The following is a 16,162-nucleotide window of genomic DNA, read 5'->3' as shown; positions in this document are numbered from 1 at the left end:
AGTAAACGTATACCTTTCGCCCAGCCAAGCGTCTTTAAAATAGGCTGTCAACGTGTTATTGATAGCGCTTAAAAAAGCAAGGGTGCATGAAGCGCTGTATTTGCAAGCATACATACAAACATAAGCAAACATTATTTTTTGTTAGCTCCAGGTACAAACCGAAGAGAATTCCAATGTAAGGGTGATTGCTTGAGGAAAGCATTTAATTAAAAACAGAGATAGCATTTTACAAACAGCATGCTTTAATACTTTGGTTTGCAATGTTCCTGTTCGGCTGCAGCCTCGTTATAAAACCGAAGAAACGTGGGCTTGTGAAAAAGCAGCTCTTGTCTGACAAACAATAAAATGACTTGCTGGGTGCAGCGCCTTGAAGTTACCATTCCACGCATTATATAGCAGCCGACAGTGTCTCCTGAAACTCTGCCACCTATCGAGAAAGGGGGTGGGCGCTGCGCGTGCCTAAAATCAATGATATCAATTAGAATCTAGAGTCAAGATACTGATTTAGAGACGTGTGCACTGCTGCGTTGTAGCGAAAAAATACTGTGATTAACACTAGGATTGCGTTGGTTGTCCTCGGCATATGGTGGGCACCTACGGGTCAAGATCTATCTATCTATCTATCTATCTATCTATCTATCTATCTATCTATCTATCTATCTATCTATCTGTTTCTTAGTCTATCTACCTATCTGTTTTCCTATCAGCTTCTCTGTCCGTCCGTCCCGCATATCACAGAGGCATCTGTTTATCTAAGTATGCATTGCTATTGGTATCTTTTGTCGGTGTGCTCTCGTGCTCATCACAGTACGTGATGCCGGGGCTGTGTCCGGGTCGGTCTTTCCTCTCTCAGATGCAGCACCTTCTGTCCCTCCTCTCCCAGTTCAGCGTCTGCCGCCCTCCGACACTCGAGCGCACAATGTTCGACCAGGTGGATTAAACGAAGAGGGTGCCCAGCTCTTTGTGGGCAGTGACTGGCGACCCGGGCCCAGCGTTCCCGGGGCACAGTATGCCGGGCCCAGCATTTCCGGGGCACAGTATGCCTCCTTTCACAGGAGTGGTATAAACCGCTGTCATTGTTCTCAAAGGAGTGGTATATCCCGAGAGCTGTCCCTGTTCTCACAGGAGCCGTATAACCCGAGAGCTGTCCCTGTTCTTCTGAGGGTATAAACCGAGTGCTGTCCCTGTTCTTCTGAGGGTATAAACTGAGAGCTGTCCCTGCTCTCACAGGAGCGGTATAGCCCGAGGACTGCCCCTGTTCTCAAGGAGTGTTATAAACCGATGTCTGTCCCTGCTTTCACAGGAGCGGTATATCTCGAGATCTATCCCTGGTCTCAAAGGAGCAGTATAAACCGAAGGCTGTCCCAGTTCTCAAAGGAGAGGTATAAATCGAGGGCTGTACCTCTTCTCATAGCAGCAGTGTAAACCGAGGGCTGTCCCTGTTCTCACAGGAGCGGTATATCCCGACAGCTGTACCTGTGGTCACAGAAGCGGTATACATCGAGACCTGCCCCTGCTCTCACACGACCGGTATAAACCGAGAGCTGTCCCTGTTCTCACAGGAGCGTATAAGCCGAGACATCTCCAAGCTCTCCCGAGAGCGGTATATCCATAGGGCTCCCCTGTCCTCATAGGAGCGCCATAAACTAAGAGCTGTCTCTGTTCTCGCAGGAGCGTTTTAACTCGACACCTGCTCTCACACGAGCGGTATAAGCCGAGAGCTGTCCCTGTTCCCACAGGAGCAGTACATCTCGAGAGCTGTCCCTGCTCTCGCAGGAGCGATATATATCGAGAGTGCCCCCTGCTCTCGCAGGAGCGGAGCGGTATATCCCGAGGACTTCCCCTGTTCTCAAAAAGCGTTATAGACCAAGGGCTGTTCTTCCTTTCACAGGAGCGGTATAAACTGAGAGCTGTCCATCCTTTCACATGAGCAGTATAAGCCAAGAGATCTACTTACTCTCGCATGAGCGGTATATACCGAGAGTGGCCCCTGCTCTCACAGGAGCGGAGCGGTATATCACGAGGGCTTCCCCTGTTCTCAAGAAGCGTTACTAACCGAGGGCTGTCCCTCCTTTCTCAGGAGCAGTATAAACTGAAAGCTGTGCCTACTCTCACAGGAGCGGTATATCCCGAGGGATGTCGCTGTTCTCATAGGAGCAGTATAAGCAGAGAGCTACCCCTGCTCTCACAGGAGCGGTATTAACTGATAGCAGTCCATCCATCCTTTCACATGTGCAGTATAAGCCAAGAGACCAACCTGCTCTCACAGGAGCGATATATCCCGAGGGCTGTCCATGTTCTCACAGGAGTGTTATAAACCTAGAGCTGCCCCAGTTCTCACAGGAGCAGTATAAACAAAGTAAAGTCCCTGCTCTCACAGGAGCGGTTTATCCCGAGAGCTGCCTCTGCTCTCACAGGAGCGGTATATCCCGAGAGCTGTCCCTGCTCTCACAGGAGCGGTATATCCCGAGGGATGTCGCTGTTCTCATAGGAGCAGCATAAGCAGAGAGCTATCCCTGCTCCCACAGGAGCGGTATTAACTGAGAGCGGTCCATCCTTTCACATGCGCAGTATAAACCAAGAGATCTACCTGCTCTCACAGGAGCGATATATCCCGAGGGCTGTCCATGTTCTCACAGGAGCGTTATAAACCGAGAGCTGCCCCGGTTCTCACAGGAGCAGTATAAACAAAGTAAAGTCCCTGCTCTCACAGGAGAGGTATATCCCGAGAGCTGCCTCTGCTCTCACAGGAGCGGTATATCCCGAGAGCTGCCCTTGCTCTCACAGGAGCGGTATATACCAAGAGCTGCCCCTGCTCTCACAGGAGCGGTATATCCCGAGGGCTGTCCATGTTCTCACAGGAGCGTTATAAACCAAGAGGTGTCCCTGTTCTCACAGGAGCGGTAATTCAGGGGTCTGTCCCTGTTCTTACAGGAGCGGTATACCCAGAGGCTCTCCATATTCTCACAGGAACAGAATAAACCGAGAGGTGTCCCTGTTCTCACAGGAGCGGTATAACCCGGAGCTATCCCTGCTCTCGCAGGAGCGGTATATCCCGAGAGCTGCCCTTGCTCTCACAGGAGCAGTATATCCCGAGGGCTGTCCATGTTCTCACAGGAGCGTTATAAACCAAGAGGTGTCCCTGTTCTCACAGGAGCGGTAATTCAGGGGTCTGTCCATGTTCTCACAGGAGCGGTATACCCAGAGGCTCTCCATATTCTCACAGGAACAGAATAAACCGAGAGGTGTCCCTGTTCTCACAGGAGCGGTATAATCCGAGAGCTATCCCTGCTCTCGCAGGAGCGGTATATCCCGAGAGCTGCCCTTGCTCTCACAGGAGCGGTATATACCAAGAGCTGCCCCTGCTCTCACAGGAGCAGTATATCCCGAGGGCTGTCCATGTTCTCACAGGAGCGTTATAAACCAAGAGGTGTCCCTGTTCTCACAGGAGCGGTAATTCAGGGGTCTGTCCATGTTCTCACAGGAGCGGTATACCCAGAGGCTCTCCATATTCTCACAGGAACAGAATAAACCGAGAAGTGTCCCTGTTCTCACAGGAGCGGTATAATCCGAGAGCTATCCCTGCTCTCGCAGGGGCGGTATATACCGAGAGCTGCCCTTGTTCTCACAGGAGCGGTATATACCGAGAGCTGCCCCTGTTCTCGCAGGAGCGGAGCGGTACATATCCCGAGGACTTTCCCTGTTCTCAAGAAGCGCTATTAACCGAGGGCTGTCCCTCCTTTCACAGGAGCGGTATATCCTGAGAGATGTCTCTGCTCTCACAGGTGCGGTATATCCCGAGAGCCGTCCCTGCTCTCACAGGAGTGGTATATACCAAGAGCTGCCCCTGTTCTCACAAGAGCGGTATATACCGAGAGCTGCCCCTCCTCTCACAGGAGCGGAGCGGTATATCCCGAGGATTTCCCCTGTTCTCAAGAAGCGCTGTAAACCGAGGGCTGTTCCTCCTTTCACAGGAGCGGTATAAACTGAGAGCTGTCCATCCTTTCACATGAGCAGTATAAGCCAAGAGATCTACCTACTCTTACAGGAGCGGTATATACCGAGAGCTGTCCCTGCTCTCACAGGAGCGGTATATACCGAGAGCCGTCCCTTCTCTCACAGGAGCGGTATATCCGGAGGACTTCCCCTGTTCTCAAGAAGCGCTATAAACCGAGGGCTGTCCCTCCTTTCACAGGAGCGGTATAAACTGAGAGCTGTGCCTACCCTTACAGGAGCGGAATATCCTGAGGGCTGTCGCTGTTCTCATAGGAGCAGTATAAACAAAGAACTACCCCTGCTCTCACAGAAGCGGTATATACCGAGAGCTGTCCCTGCTCTCACGGGAGCGGTATTAACTGAGAGCTGTCCAGCCTTTCACATGAGCAGTATAAGCCAAGAGATCTACCTACTCTCACAGGAGCGGTATATCCCGAGGGCTCTCCATGTTCTCACAGGAGCGTTATAAACCGAGAGGTGTCCCGGTTCTCACAGGAGCAGTATATCCAGAGGGCTGTATAAACCGAGCTGTCCTTGTTCTCACAGGAGCTGAATAGTCAGGCTCTGTGATCTCAGCCATAGGACACATGGCCGGCCGCCACTGTTCTTTTGGAAACATCTGTGCGGGACTGCCCTTGCTCTGGGTGTGTCCACTGGCCCTGGTATCTCATGCCATACCTGCGGAGGGCTGTGTCTACCCGCCACCAGGGACGGTATCAGCAGAGGGCAGACCTTCACCTAGGAGGTTGTGTGCAGAAGGCTGCCAATGCTGTGCCAGCCACTGATCCCCGCGGAGGATTGTGGGGTTGTGAGCCCTCTTCTCAGTGACGCAGTATTTAGGGCGGCTACCACTGCTCAGCCAGCAGGAATCTCTGCGAAGACTGCGCTCTCCCAGGCGCGGTGTCTGTAGGGCGTGGCCTCGCTCTCACGCTTGGTTTATGCCTTCTCTTGAGCGGTATGTAAGGAGGCCGGAGCTCTGCTCGGACGTGCAGTATCTGCAGAGGGCTGCCCGCTGCCAAGCGCAGGGTCTGTGGAAGACTATCCGTGGCTCTTCCAGGGGCGCTGTGCTCTTTACTTCAGGGTGCAGTGTCCGTCTGCGAGATGCTGTGGTCTGCTCTCAGGTGCACAGCCTTTTCATTCTGCCCCTTCCCCCGGTGCAGTATCAATGAAGACCTCTCCATTTTCTTCAGGGCACAGCATTGTAGAGGGTTGTGTTCTCTCCCTCCGGGTGCATTATGTACAGAAGGATGAGCTCTACTCTTCATTGTCTGTGAGGGGCTGTGCTCTGCTCTCCCAGGAACACCGTCTACTCTCTCAGGCGAGGTATCCATGTAAGGATGACCTCTGCTCGCCAGTGTCTGTGAAGGGCTGTGCTCTGCTCTCCCAGGGGCGTGCTCTGCTCCCCCAGGTGTGTTATAAACAGAAGGATGAGCTCTACTCTTCAGGGTCTGTGGACGGCTGCGTTATCCTCTCCTGGGTGAAGTATGTGCAGAAGAAAGAGCGCTACCTCTCAGTGTCTGTGCAGGGGCATCCTGTGCTCTCCTGGGTGCGGTACATACAGAAGGATGAGCTCTGCTCTTCAGTGTCTGCAGAGGGCTTCGCTCTGCTCTTCCAGGGACATCCCCTGCATGCAGCATATACAGAAGGATGAACTCTGCTCTCCCTGGTGCAGTATGTATAGTAGTATGAGCTGCTCCACTCTTCAGTGTCTGTGGAAGGCTGCACTATGTTCTCCCAGGTGCACTACTGTGCACATAAGGATGAGCTCTACTCTTTAGTGTCCGTGGAAGGCTGCACTCTACTCTCTGAGGTGCTGTGTATACAAAAGGATGAGCTACTCTACTCTCCTGAGTGCAGTATGTACAGAAGGATGAGCTCTACCCTTCAGCATTTGCTCTTCTGGGTGAATTATATAAGAAATGGGCACTAGCCTTCAGTGTCTGTGGAGGGTTGCACTCTCCTCTCCTCGGTGCAGTATGTACAGAAGGATGAGCTCTACTCTTTAGTGTCTCTGGAGGGCTGCACTCTACTCTCCCAGGTGCAGTGTATACAGAAGGATGAGTTCTACTCTTCAGTAGCTGTGGAAGGATGAACTCTGCTCTCCCGTGAGTACTATACAAGGATGGGCTCTACTCATCAGTGTCTGTGGAGGGCTGCGCTCTCCAAGGTGCAGTATCTACAGAAGGATGCACTCTACTCTTTAGTGTTTGTGGAGGGCTGCACTCTCCAAGGTGCGTACCTACAGAAGGATGCACTCTACTCTTTAGTGTTTGAGGAGGGCTGCACTCTTGTATCCCTGGTGCAGTGTATACAGAAGGATGAGCTTTACTCTTTAGTGCCTCTGGAGGGCTCTACTCTCCCAGATGCAGTATATACTGAAGGATGAATTCTACTCTTCTGTATATGTGAAAGGATGAGCTCTGCTCTCCCAGGTGAACTATATAAGGAAGGATGGGCTCTACTCTTCAGTGTCTGTGGAGGGCTGCATTTCCAAGGTGCAGTATCTACAGAAGGATGCTCTCTACTCTCCAGTGTCTGTGGAGGGCTGCACTCTCCTGAGTTCAGTATGTACAGAAGGATGAGCTCTATTCTTCAGCGTCTGTGGAGGACTGCACTCTTGTCTCCCTGGTGCAGTTCATACAGAAGGATGAGCTCTACTTTTTACTATCTGTGGAGGGCTTCTCTCTTCTTTCTTGGGTGTTTTGTATACAGAAGGATGAGCTTATCTCTCCCAGGTGCAATATCTGTTGAAGGACCAGATTTGCTTTCCCAGGTTCCCAGGTGCAGTGTTCACTGAAGGATGAGCTCTGCTCTCTTGGAAGCAGTATCTTTGGAGGGCTGTGCTCTGATCTCATAGGGGTTATATATATATATATATATCTATATATATATATATATATATATGTGTGTGTGTGTGTGTGTGGGCCTGTTCTCTGCTTCCGCAGTATCCATAGGAGAATGAGTTCTACTATTCCAGGCACAATATTTGCAAACAGCTGTCTCAGCTGTCACTTTTAGCATTGCAGTATCTGCACGGATCTGGCTGTACTCTTCCAGGCACAACAATGCCCTACTGCGAGATGCTGTATTGGCAGAGGTCTGCCTGTTCTCCGAGATGCAGTATTGTAGAGTGTTTTGTCCAATGTTTGCCGAGGGCAGCAAGCACTCTCCTCAATGTAGCATTACATCAGCGGTCATCACCAGAGACATCGGGGCAGAGGGCTGCCCCTGATTTCTCCAGTGAGGTATCTGTGTATGCTTTCTTCTATTTTCCCAGGCACAATGTCTGTGCAGGGCTACCCTTGATTTATTTCCCATGATCCTTCTACACATGAAGTGACAGCTGCATTTTCCATTGTCCATCTGTGTAGGAAGTGACCTTGCTTTCTCCCTACTTCAATGAACTCATCAGGGTGCTCAAAAACAGTGTGACCACAGCACACAGAAATGTAAAGTCCAATCACGTAGTGATGATATGTATCCCTGGTAATACAGTCGAGGATGAGGAGAACAAAACGTGAAGATCCCAAGTTGGTAATGAGCAATGTCTTTAATATTAGGCACAGTTTGCCTCAGGATTATGCAGTCTTCAAGGTACAGCCAACACGTGTTTCGTCACTCAGGTGACTTCATCAAGGCTGGGCCGTCCAGCCAGGAAAATGAAACTCAAAAGAAACGTATGATAAGGCAAGTGGCCTTATGCAGTAGGTGGAAATCTTGTAGTATATAATGTAAATATGAGGTGATAACCTCACGGCAATGGGTGTGGAGGGTCCCAGTGTTAACGAGGTAGAGTTGAGGGAGGCCTTGATAAGCCTAAAGTCAAAATCCTCTTTCGTTCAACTGCTCCAGTGCTCCGGCCCCGTACAGAGGATTTTGACTTTAGGCTTAAGGCCTCCCTCATCTGCAGAGGGTTGCACCTTGCTTTCCTGTGCACAGTATTTGCAGTGGGCTGCACCTTGTTCTCTTGTGTGCAGTATGTACCAAGGTCTGCCTCTGTTCTCCAGGTGCAGCATCTTCAGATGGCTGACACTACTCTCCCATCACAATATCTATGATTACTAGCCCTGCTGTCGGGATACAGTATTTGAGAGGGTTACATCCAGTGCTTAATTTGAGCCAGTAGTTTCCAGAGCTCCACACCAGCACTTAATTGGCAACACCAGCACTTATGAAGCTGCCATATAGTGGTACTGTTTGTGTAATGTAGAAATGAGATAAACAACAGTTGTTCAGTAATTCAAATACATTAAAAAGAATTGACATCTTACAGCTATTCTTACAGATTTGGTGGCCTTAAACAGTCTGAATTTTATGTCAAGAACGGAGGCTCCTATTATGCTTCTCTTACTTGCTTTAATTTTAACAGCAGCAGTCAAGAAAACTACAACTCCCAAAAAGGCTTACAACATGAAAGCCAATGGGAGAGAAAAACGTGATAACGAATACACCAATCAGAAACCCTGGAAGGTATGTCTAAACCAAGCTTGACTGCGACCAACCCTTTTTCTTGCTGCTCGCAGTCAAGATAAGTCACGTTCTTTCTTAGCTTATATATATTTATATTTACGGTGCTTGTTTTTTCATATTTGTGTTACAGCATTTCCATATTTGCATTGCGTTTCAGTTTATCGTTGTTATCATTGTGTTTACTGGCAGCACGCTGTTTTACCCGGGTCTCGGGACCCGGTTTTGGTTTAGCGCACTCGCGCGCGGCTGAGGCAGCTTATCCCGAACGTTCTAACGGACGCGCTCTGCTGAAGACGCGTCCGTTGAACGGTTTATTCTATTGGGGCTCGGCGCTTACCTTCTGGACGGCCGTTCTTCCTCGCGGTGGGCCGGCTGAGCGTTTTTTCCTCCCCGGACCTCGCATTACGAGGTGAAGAGTTTCCGGTTTCCTCCCCTCGCTGTAGCTTGCCGGGACTCACCTCCCTGGGCGTGTTTATTCCCTCCTTCAACCTTCTTTATATTTTTAACCCCTTCCAGTCAGGTTTTTCGTTTCCCTTGTTCCCTATTACCCTATCATGGAAGGGCAAGACCCCTTTTCTGAATTAGCTAATAATAATGAAATCGGAGCCTTTATTAATGAGGCTGTAACTAAGGCTATGTCAGCCACGATGAGCAAAATGTCAAAGAACATTGAAAACTCAGTACAGAATATGGTTTTAAAATCCTTTTTGGCCCATTCTGCGGGGGATAGCAGAAAGAGAAAAAAACAAGGATTTGTTAATACAAAAAGATGGCGCTTTGATTGGTGAAGTTTCTTCACCCTTGACTGAGGATGATATGCCTCCCAGGCCTCCTGCTCAGGAGGGGAATGCTAATAACGTTTCTGGAAAACGTAAGTCCAAAGTAAAAAACACTCTTTCAGCGCCAAAACAAGTTATGATCACACATATTTCAGATACCGATGATGATATCGGTGACATGGATGATGATGACGATGATTCTGATTTATGGGGCTCGCTCTCGCAAACTCCCCCCGAAAAAGCCTAAATTAGAAACTTCTAACCCTTTTTCCGCAAAAATCATTTTAGATTCAGAGGGTAATCCCATGTTTGATCCATCCTATCTCCACCACCCTAACTCTACGGAGTGGTCTCCTGCGGGTCATGTGGGACATTATATAGCCTCCAGGTTAAGGCTTCCCCTGGACAAGCAAACGAGAGCTAAGTTAAGGTCAGAATGCCCCAGACCCGCTCTCTCTTCCAACATCACTACTACCCCAGTAATTGATGAATCACTCTTGACTTTCTTTTCTAAATTTGGCAAGGACCCCCGGAAAGGGGTTGATAAGGCCTGGTCCAATTGCCAGGATAAGCTCCTTGATCTGGTGGCTCCCCTAGCTCGTATTTTGGATCTGGCAGAATCAGCCAAATCAGACAATGTGGACATCGATCCTTCAGAACTCTCCCTATGGACTCAGAGAGCATTCTGTTTATTGGGCAACGCTAATGCTGCCATTACCCACGAAAGAAGGAAGGGACTGTTACTCAAATTAGATCCTAAGTTGTCTAATCTAGCGTCCATGGATCCTGGTATGAAAGCTGAGGGTCGTCTTTTTGGTGACTCGTTTATTAAGGACTTGGGAAAGTTTGTCGCAACTTTTTCCTCTATCGACAAGGCCCAGCAAAATATCAAAAAAGTGTTTAATCAACGGGTTTTTGCCAGGGCCGGTACAGGCAGGAGCCGCTCTACCGGCCGCTTCACCCATCCACAAGGATTCAGAGGCTCCTCATTCTCATATTCCAACTATGGATATCAATCCTACAAACCCCAGTTCTACCCTCAAAGAGGCAGAGGATACAGGGGCCGTGGACAACGCGGATTCAGATCCAACAAGACCCAAGGTAAGCCTTACCTCTGGCCCTCCTCCAATAGGGGTCAGACTAAAATTTTTCATAAAAAAATGGCACTCTTTAACCACCGATCCATGGGTTCTGAATACGATTCGGGGATACCAAATAGAGTTTTATTCACAGACTCACCAAGTCTGTTTTCCCCCTCCACCAGTTTTCTCGACGGAAATGTCTCTTCTTATTTCAGAAGAGGTAAAGTCTCTCCTTTCCAAAAACGCCATTCAAATCTCTTCTCCAGATCCCTCAGGTTTCCTCAGTTCATTATTCCTGGTTCAAAAGAAAAACAAAAAGTTCAGGCCAGTCATAAACTTAAAGTATTTCAACCAGTTTGTCGTATACCGACATTTCAAAATGGAAACAATCCTTCATTTACGGGATATTCTCCTCCCATTGGACTTCATGGTACGATTAGATCTTCAGGATGCGTACCTTTCAGTTCCCATTCACTGGGATCTTCGCAAGTACCTTCAATTTCAGTGGCTCGGTCGAACGTACCAGTTTTCTTCCCTTCCGTTCGGTCTCTCGTCAGCACCCTGGTGCTTCACAAAACTAATGAAACCAATAACGGCGCATCTCAGATCTTTGGGCATCAGGTTACTGATTTATCTCGACGATATCCTTATTTTACATCAGAATCGCGAGACTCTTCTTTCTCATCTACAGTTGACTTGTTCTCTTCTCTCCCAACTGGGGTTTCAAGTCAACGAAGAGAAATCAAGCATGATTCCCTCTCAAAGAATCCAGTTTTTGGGGTTCGAAATAGATTCTTCTTCCTCTACCCTTCATCTTCCCCTTCAAAAAGTGAACTCCATCAAATCGGAGATTCGGAGAACGCTCCGGAAAACTCAGATCTCTCTAAGATCCCTAGCCAGGATTGTAGGCCTCTTGTCCTCTTCAATTCAAGCCATATTTCCCAGCCCTTTACATTATCGGGCTCTTCAAAGATTAAAAATCCATCATCTCAGAAAAGGTCTAGCATATTCAGATATGGTCTTTCTGGATCAAGAATCACGTCTAGAACTCCAATGGTGGATAGACCATTTAGATGCCTGGAATGGCAGAACTATCTTTCCATCGGCCCCAGATCTTGTGTTAGAGTCCGATGCAAGCCTGACGGGCTGGGGCGCCCGCTGTGGACCAATCTCGACTGGCGGTACATGGTCGTTAAGGGAGTCCAGATTGCACATCAACTATTTAGAGATGCTTGCAGGCTCCTTTGCAATAAAGAGTCTGGCAAAAGGCAGAGTTCAGTGTACCATCCTCCTCCACATGGACAATGTACAATGTTTCGGCTGTCCGATACATAAATCATCTAGGAGGGACCAGATCAAAGCCGTTAGCAGACCTGGCAAAAAGCCTGTGGGAATATTGTTTAAACAACGAAATATCGCTCACAGCGGAATATCTCCCCGGTTCCCTCAATCAGACTGCGGACTGGCATTCTCGCTTCCTCGGGGACTACAGCGATTGGAAACTTCACCCCTCAGCGTTTCAATCTATCCTACACAAGTGGGGCCCCTTCAGTATAGACCTCTTTGCCTCCCGCCTCAACGCCCAACTCCCTCTCTTTTTCAGCTGGCGTCCAGATCCTTCAGCTTTGGATTCCGATGCGTTCCAACTATGCTTTTCCTCCTTTTCTTATGATCACCAGAGTGCTGGCCCAAGTCAGGCATCAAGAAGCGACTCTGGTCCTCGTGGTTCCTTTTTGGCAATCTCAAATTTGGTTCCCCCCTCTTCTGAAACTGGCAATCGATTTTCCTGTCCTTCTCCCCTCTTTTCCTTTCCTTTTGCTAGATCCCTCTGGGAATCCCCATCCGTTGGTATTCAACAAGACACTCACCATTTCAGGTTGGAAGGTTTCAGGAATGCCCCATCTACCATCCCAATTTTGGAAGAGGCTACCGACTTCCTCGATAAGGCCTGGGCCCCCGGCACCAGGAAAGCATATTCTTCCGCCTGGTCTCTTTGGGCTAGCTGGTGTATGGGAAGGGACCTCAATCCCATTTCAGCAGATTTAAATTATGTAATCAACTTTCTTGCGGCGCAAGATAGTGCAGGTAAGTCTTACAGGACAATTAATTTATATAGATCTGCTATTTCCATGCATCACTCCCATGTCAACGGGAAACCGATAGGTGAACACTGTGAGAAGGTAGCCTCTTTCTAGCCTTGTTACCCCCACTTTTGGCCTGTTTGTGAGTGTATGTCAGGGTGTTTGTCACTGTTTTCACTGTCTCACTGGGATCCTGATAGCCAGGCCTCAGTGCTCATAGTGAAAACACTATGGTTTCAGTATGTTTGTTATGTGTCACTGGGATCCTGCTGGTCAGGACCCCAGTGCTCATAGGTTTGTTGCCTATATGTATGTGTCACTGGGACCCTGTCACACAGGGCCCCAGTGCTCATAGGTGTGCATGTATATGTTCCCTGTGTGGTGCCTAACTGTCTCACTGAGGCTCTGCTAACCAGAACCTCAGTGGTTATGCTCTCTCATTACTTTCAAATTGTCACTAACAGGCTAGTGACCAATTTTACCAATTTACATTGGCTTACTGGAACACCCTTATAATTCCCTAGTATATGGTACTGAGGTCCCAGGGTATTGGGGTTCCAGGAGACCCCTATGGGCTGCAGCATTTCTTTTGCCACCCATAGGGAGCTCTGACAATTCTTACACAGGCCTGCCACTGCAGCCTGAGTGAAATAACGTCCACGTTATTTCACAGCCATTTTACACTGCACTTAAGTAACTTATAAGTCACCTATATGTCTAACCTTTACCTGGTAAAGGTTAGGTGCAAAGTTACTTAGTGTGAGGGCACCCTGGCACTAGCCAAGGTGCCCCCACATTGTTCAGAGCCAATTCGCTGAACTTTGTGAGTGCGGGGACACCATTACACGCGTGCACTACATATAGGTCACTACCTATATGTAGCTTCACCATGGTAACTCCGAATATGGCCATGTAACATGTCGATGATCATGGAATTGCCCCCTCTATACCATCCTGGCATAGTTGGCACAATCCCATGATCCCAGTGGTCTGTAGCACAGACCCTGGTACTGCCAAACTGCCCTTCCTGGGGTTTCACTGCAGCTGCTGCTGCTGCCAACCCCTCAGACAGGCAGCTGCCCTCCTGGGGTCCAGCCAGGCCTGGCCCAGGATGGCAGAACAAAGAACTTCCTCTGAGAGAGGGTGTGACACCCTCTCCCTTTGGAAAATGGTGTGAAGGCAGGGGAGGAGTAGCCTCCCCCAGCCTCTGGAAATGCTTTGTTGGGCACAGATGTGCCCAATTCTGCATAAGCCAGTCTACACCGGTTCAGGGACCCCTTAGCCCCTGCTCTGGCGCGAAACTGGACAAAGGAAAGGGGAGTGACCACTCCCCTGACCTGCACCTCCCCTGGGAGGTGTACAGAGCTCCTCCAGTGTGCTCCAGACCTCTGCCATCTTGGAAACAGAGGTGCTGCTGGCACACTGGACTGCTCTGAGTGGCCAGTGCCACCAGGTGACGTCAGAGACTCCTTGTGATAGGCTCCTTCAGGTGTTAGTAGCCTTTCCTCTCTCCTAGGTAGCCAAACCCTCTTTTCTGGCTATTTAGGGTCTCTGTCTCTGGGGAAACTTTAGATAACGAATGCATGAGCTCAGCCGAGTTCCTCTGCATCTCCCTCTTCACCTTCTGATAAGGAATCGACCGCTGACCGCGCTGGAAGCCTGCAAACCTGCAACATAGTAGCAAAGACGACTACTGCAACTCTGTAACGCTGATCCTGCCGCCTTCTCGACTGTTTTCCTGCTTGTGCATGCTGTGGGGGTAGTCTGCCTCCTCTCTGCACCAGAAGCTCCGAAGAAATCTCCCGTGGGTCGACGGAATCTTCCCCCTGCAACCGCAGGCACCAAAAAGCTGCATCTCCGGTCCCTTGGGTCTCCTCTCAGCACGACGAGCGAGGTCCCTCGAATCCAGCGACACCGTCCAAGTGACCCCCACAGTCCAGTGACTCTTCAGCCCAAGTTTGGTGGAGGTAAGTCCTTGCCTCACCTCGCTGGGCTGCATTGCTGGGAACCGCGACTTTGCAAGCTTCTCCGGCCCCTGTGCACTTCCGGCGGAAATCCTTCGTGCACAGCCAAGCCTGGGTCCACGGCACTCTAACCTGCATTGCACGACTTTCTAAGTTGGTCTCCGGCGACGTGGGACTCCTTTGTGCAACTTCGGCGAGCACCGTTTCACGCATCCTCGTAGTGCCTGTTTCTGGCACTTCTCCGGGTGCTACCTGCTTCAGTGAGGGCTCCTTGTCTTGCTCGACGTCCCCTCTCTCTGCAGGTCCAATTTGCGACCTCCTGGTCCCTCCTGGGCCCCAGCAGCGTCCAAAAACGCCAAACGCACGATTTGCGTGTAGCAAGGCTTGTTGGCGTCCATCCGGCGGGAAAACACTTCTGCACGACTCTCCAAGGCGTGGGGGATCCATCCTCCAAAGGGGAAGTCTCTAGCCCTTGTCGTTCCTGCAGTATTCACAGTTCTTCAGCCTAGTAAGAGCTTCTTTGCACCAACCGCTGGCATTTCTTGGGCATCTGCCCATCTCCGAGCTGCTTGTGACTTTTGGACTTGGTCCCCTTGTTCCACAGGTACCTTCAGACAGGAATCCATCGTTGTTGCATTGCTGATTTGTGTTTTCCTTGCATTCTCCCTCTAACACGACTATTTTGTCCTTAGGGGAACTTTGGTGCACTTTGCACTCACTTTTCAGGGTCTTGGGGTGGGTTATTTTGCTAACTCTCACTATTTTCTAATAGTCCCAGCGACCCTCTACAAGGTCACATAGGTTTGGGGTCCATTCGTGGTTCGCATTCCACTTCTGGAGTATATGGTTTGTGCTGCCCCTATCCCTATGTTTCCCCATTGCATCCTATTGTAACTATACATTGTTTGCACTGTTTTCTAAGACTATACTGCATATTTTTGCTATTGTGTATATATATCTTGTGTATATTTCCTATCCTCTCACTGAGGGTACACTCTAAGATACTTTGGCATATTGTCATAAAAATAAAGTACCTTTATTTTTAGTATAACTGTGTATTGTGTTTTCTTATGATATTGTGCATATGACACTAAGTGGTACTGTAGTAGCTTCACACGTCTCCTAGTTCAGCCTAAGCTGCTCTGCTAAGCTACCATTATCTATCAGCCTAAGCTGCTAGACACCCTATACACTAATAAGGGATAACTGGGCCTGGTGCAAGGTGCAAGTACCCCTTGGTACTCACTACAAGCCAGTCCAGCCTCCTACATTGGTTGTGCAGTGGTGGGATAAGTGCTTTGAGACTACTTACCACTCTTGTCATTGTACTTTTCATAAGAGAAAAATATACAAAACAAGGTCAGTGTATATACACATAGCCAAAAAGTTTTGCATTTCCTCTTTTCACTCTTTTCTAAGTGCTGAAAAGTACTTCTAAACTTTCAAAAAGTTCTTAAAAGTTTAAAAAGTTTTTTCTGTCTTTCCAAAAAGTTCTGAAAACTTTTTTCTCTTTTGCTATCACTTTAACTCTCTCTAAAAAATGTCTGGCACAGGCCAAAAAGTTGAACTGTCCAAACTTGCATATGATCACCTTAGCTGGAAAGGAGCAAGGAGTCTCTGCATAGAGAGAGGTTTGAGTGTAGGGAAGAATCCTTCCTTAGAACTGTTAATTAATATGCTTAGAGTACAGGATAAGGCCATAAGTGCCCAATCTGTAGAAAAAGTAGCTAATGGTTCTCAATCTGATCCAGGGACTCCCCCAGGAAAAGGTTCAGGAAAGAAACTTCTCA

The 16,162-nt window shown here is 48.9% G+C and overlaps 1 long non-coding RNA gene across 5 annotated transcripts in view; it reads right to left on the bottom strand.

The window, feature by feature from the left end:
* The window catches only part of LOC138263152 (uncharacterized), a 241,335-nt gene that overhangs the window by 207,260 nt on the left and 17,913 nt on the right, over nucleotides 1–16,162 (bottom strand). The window lies entirely within an intron of this gene.

Source organism: Pleurodeles waltl, chromosome 2_1 (genome assembly GCF_031143425.1).
Source record: "Pleurodeles waltl isolate 20211129_DDA chromosome 2_1, aPleWal1.hap1.20221129, whole genome shotgun sequence".
Taxonomy (NCBI): domain Eukaryota; kingdom Metazoa; phylum Chordata; class Amphibia; order Caudata; family Salamandridae; genus Pleurodeles; species Pleurodeles waltl.
Note: the sequence above shows the minus strand (reverse complement) of the source record. Positions and strands in the feature narration are given on the sequence as shown.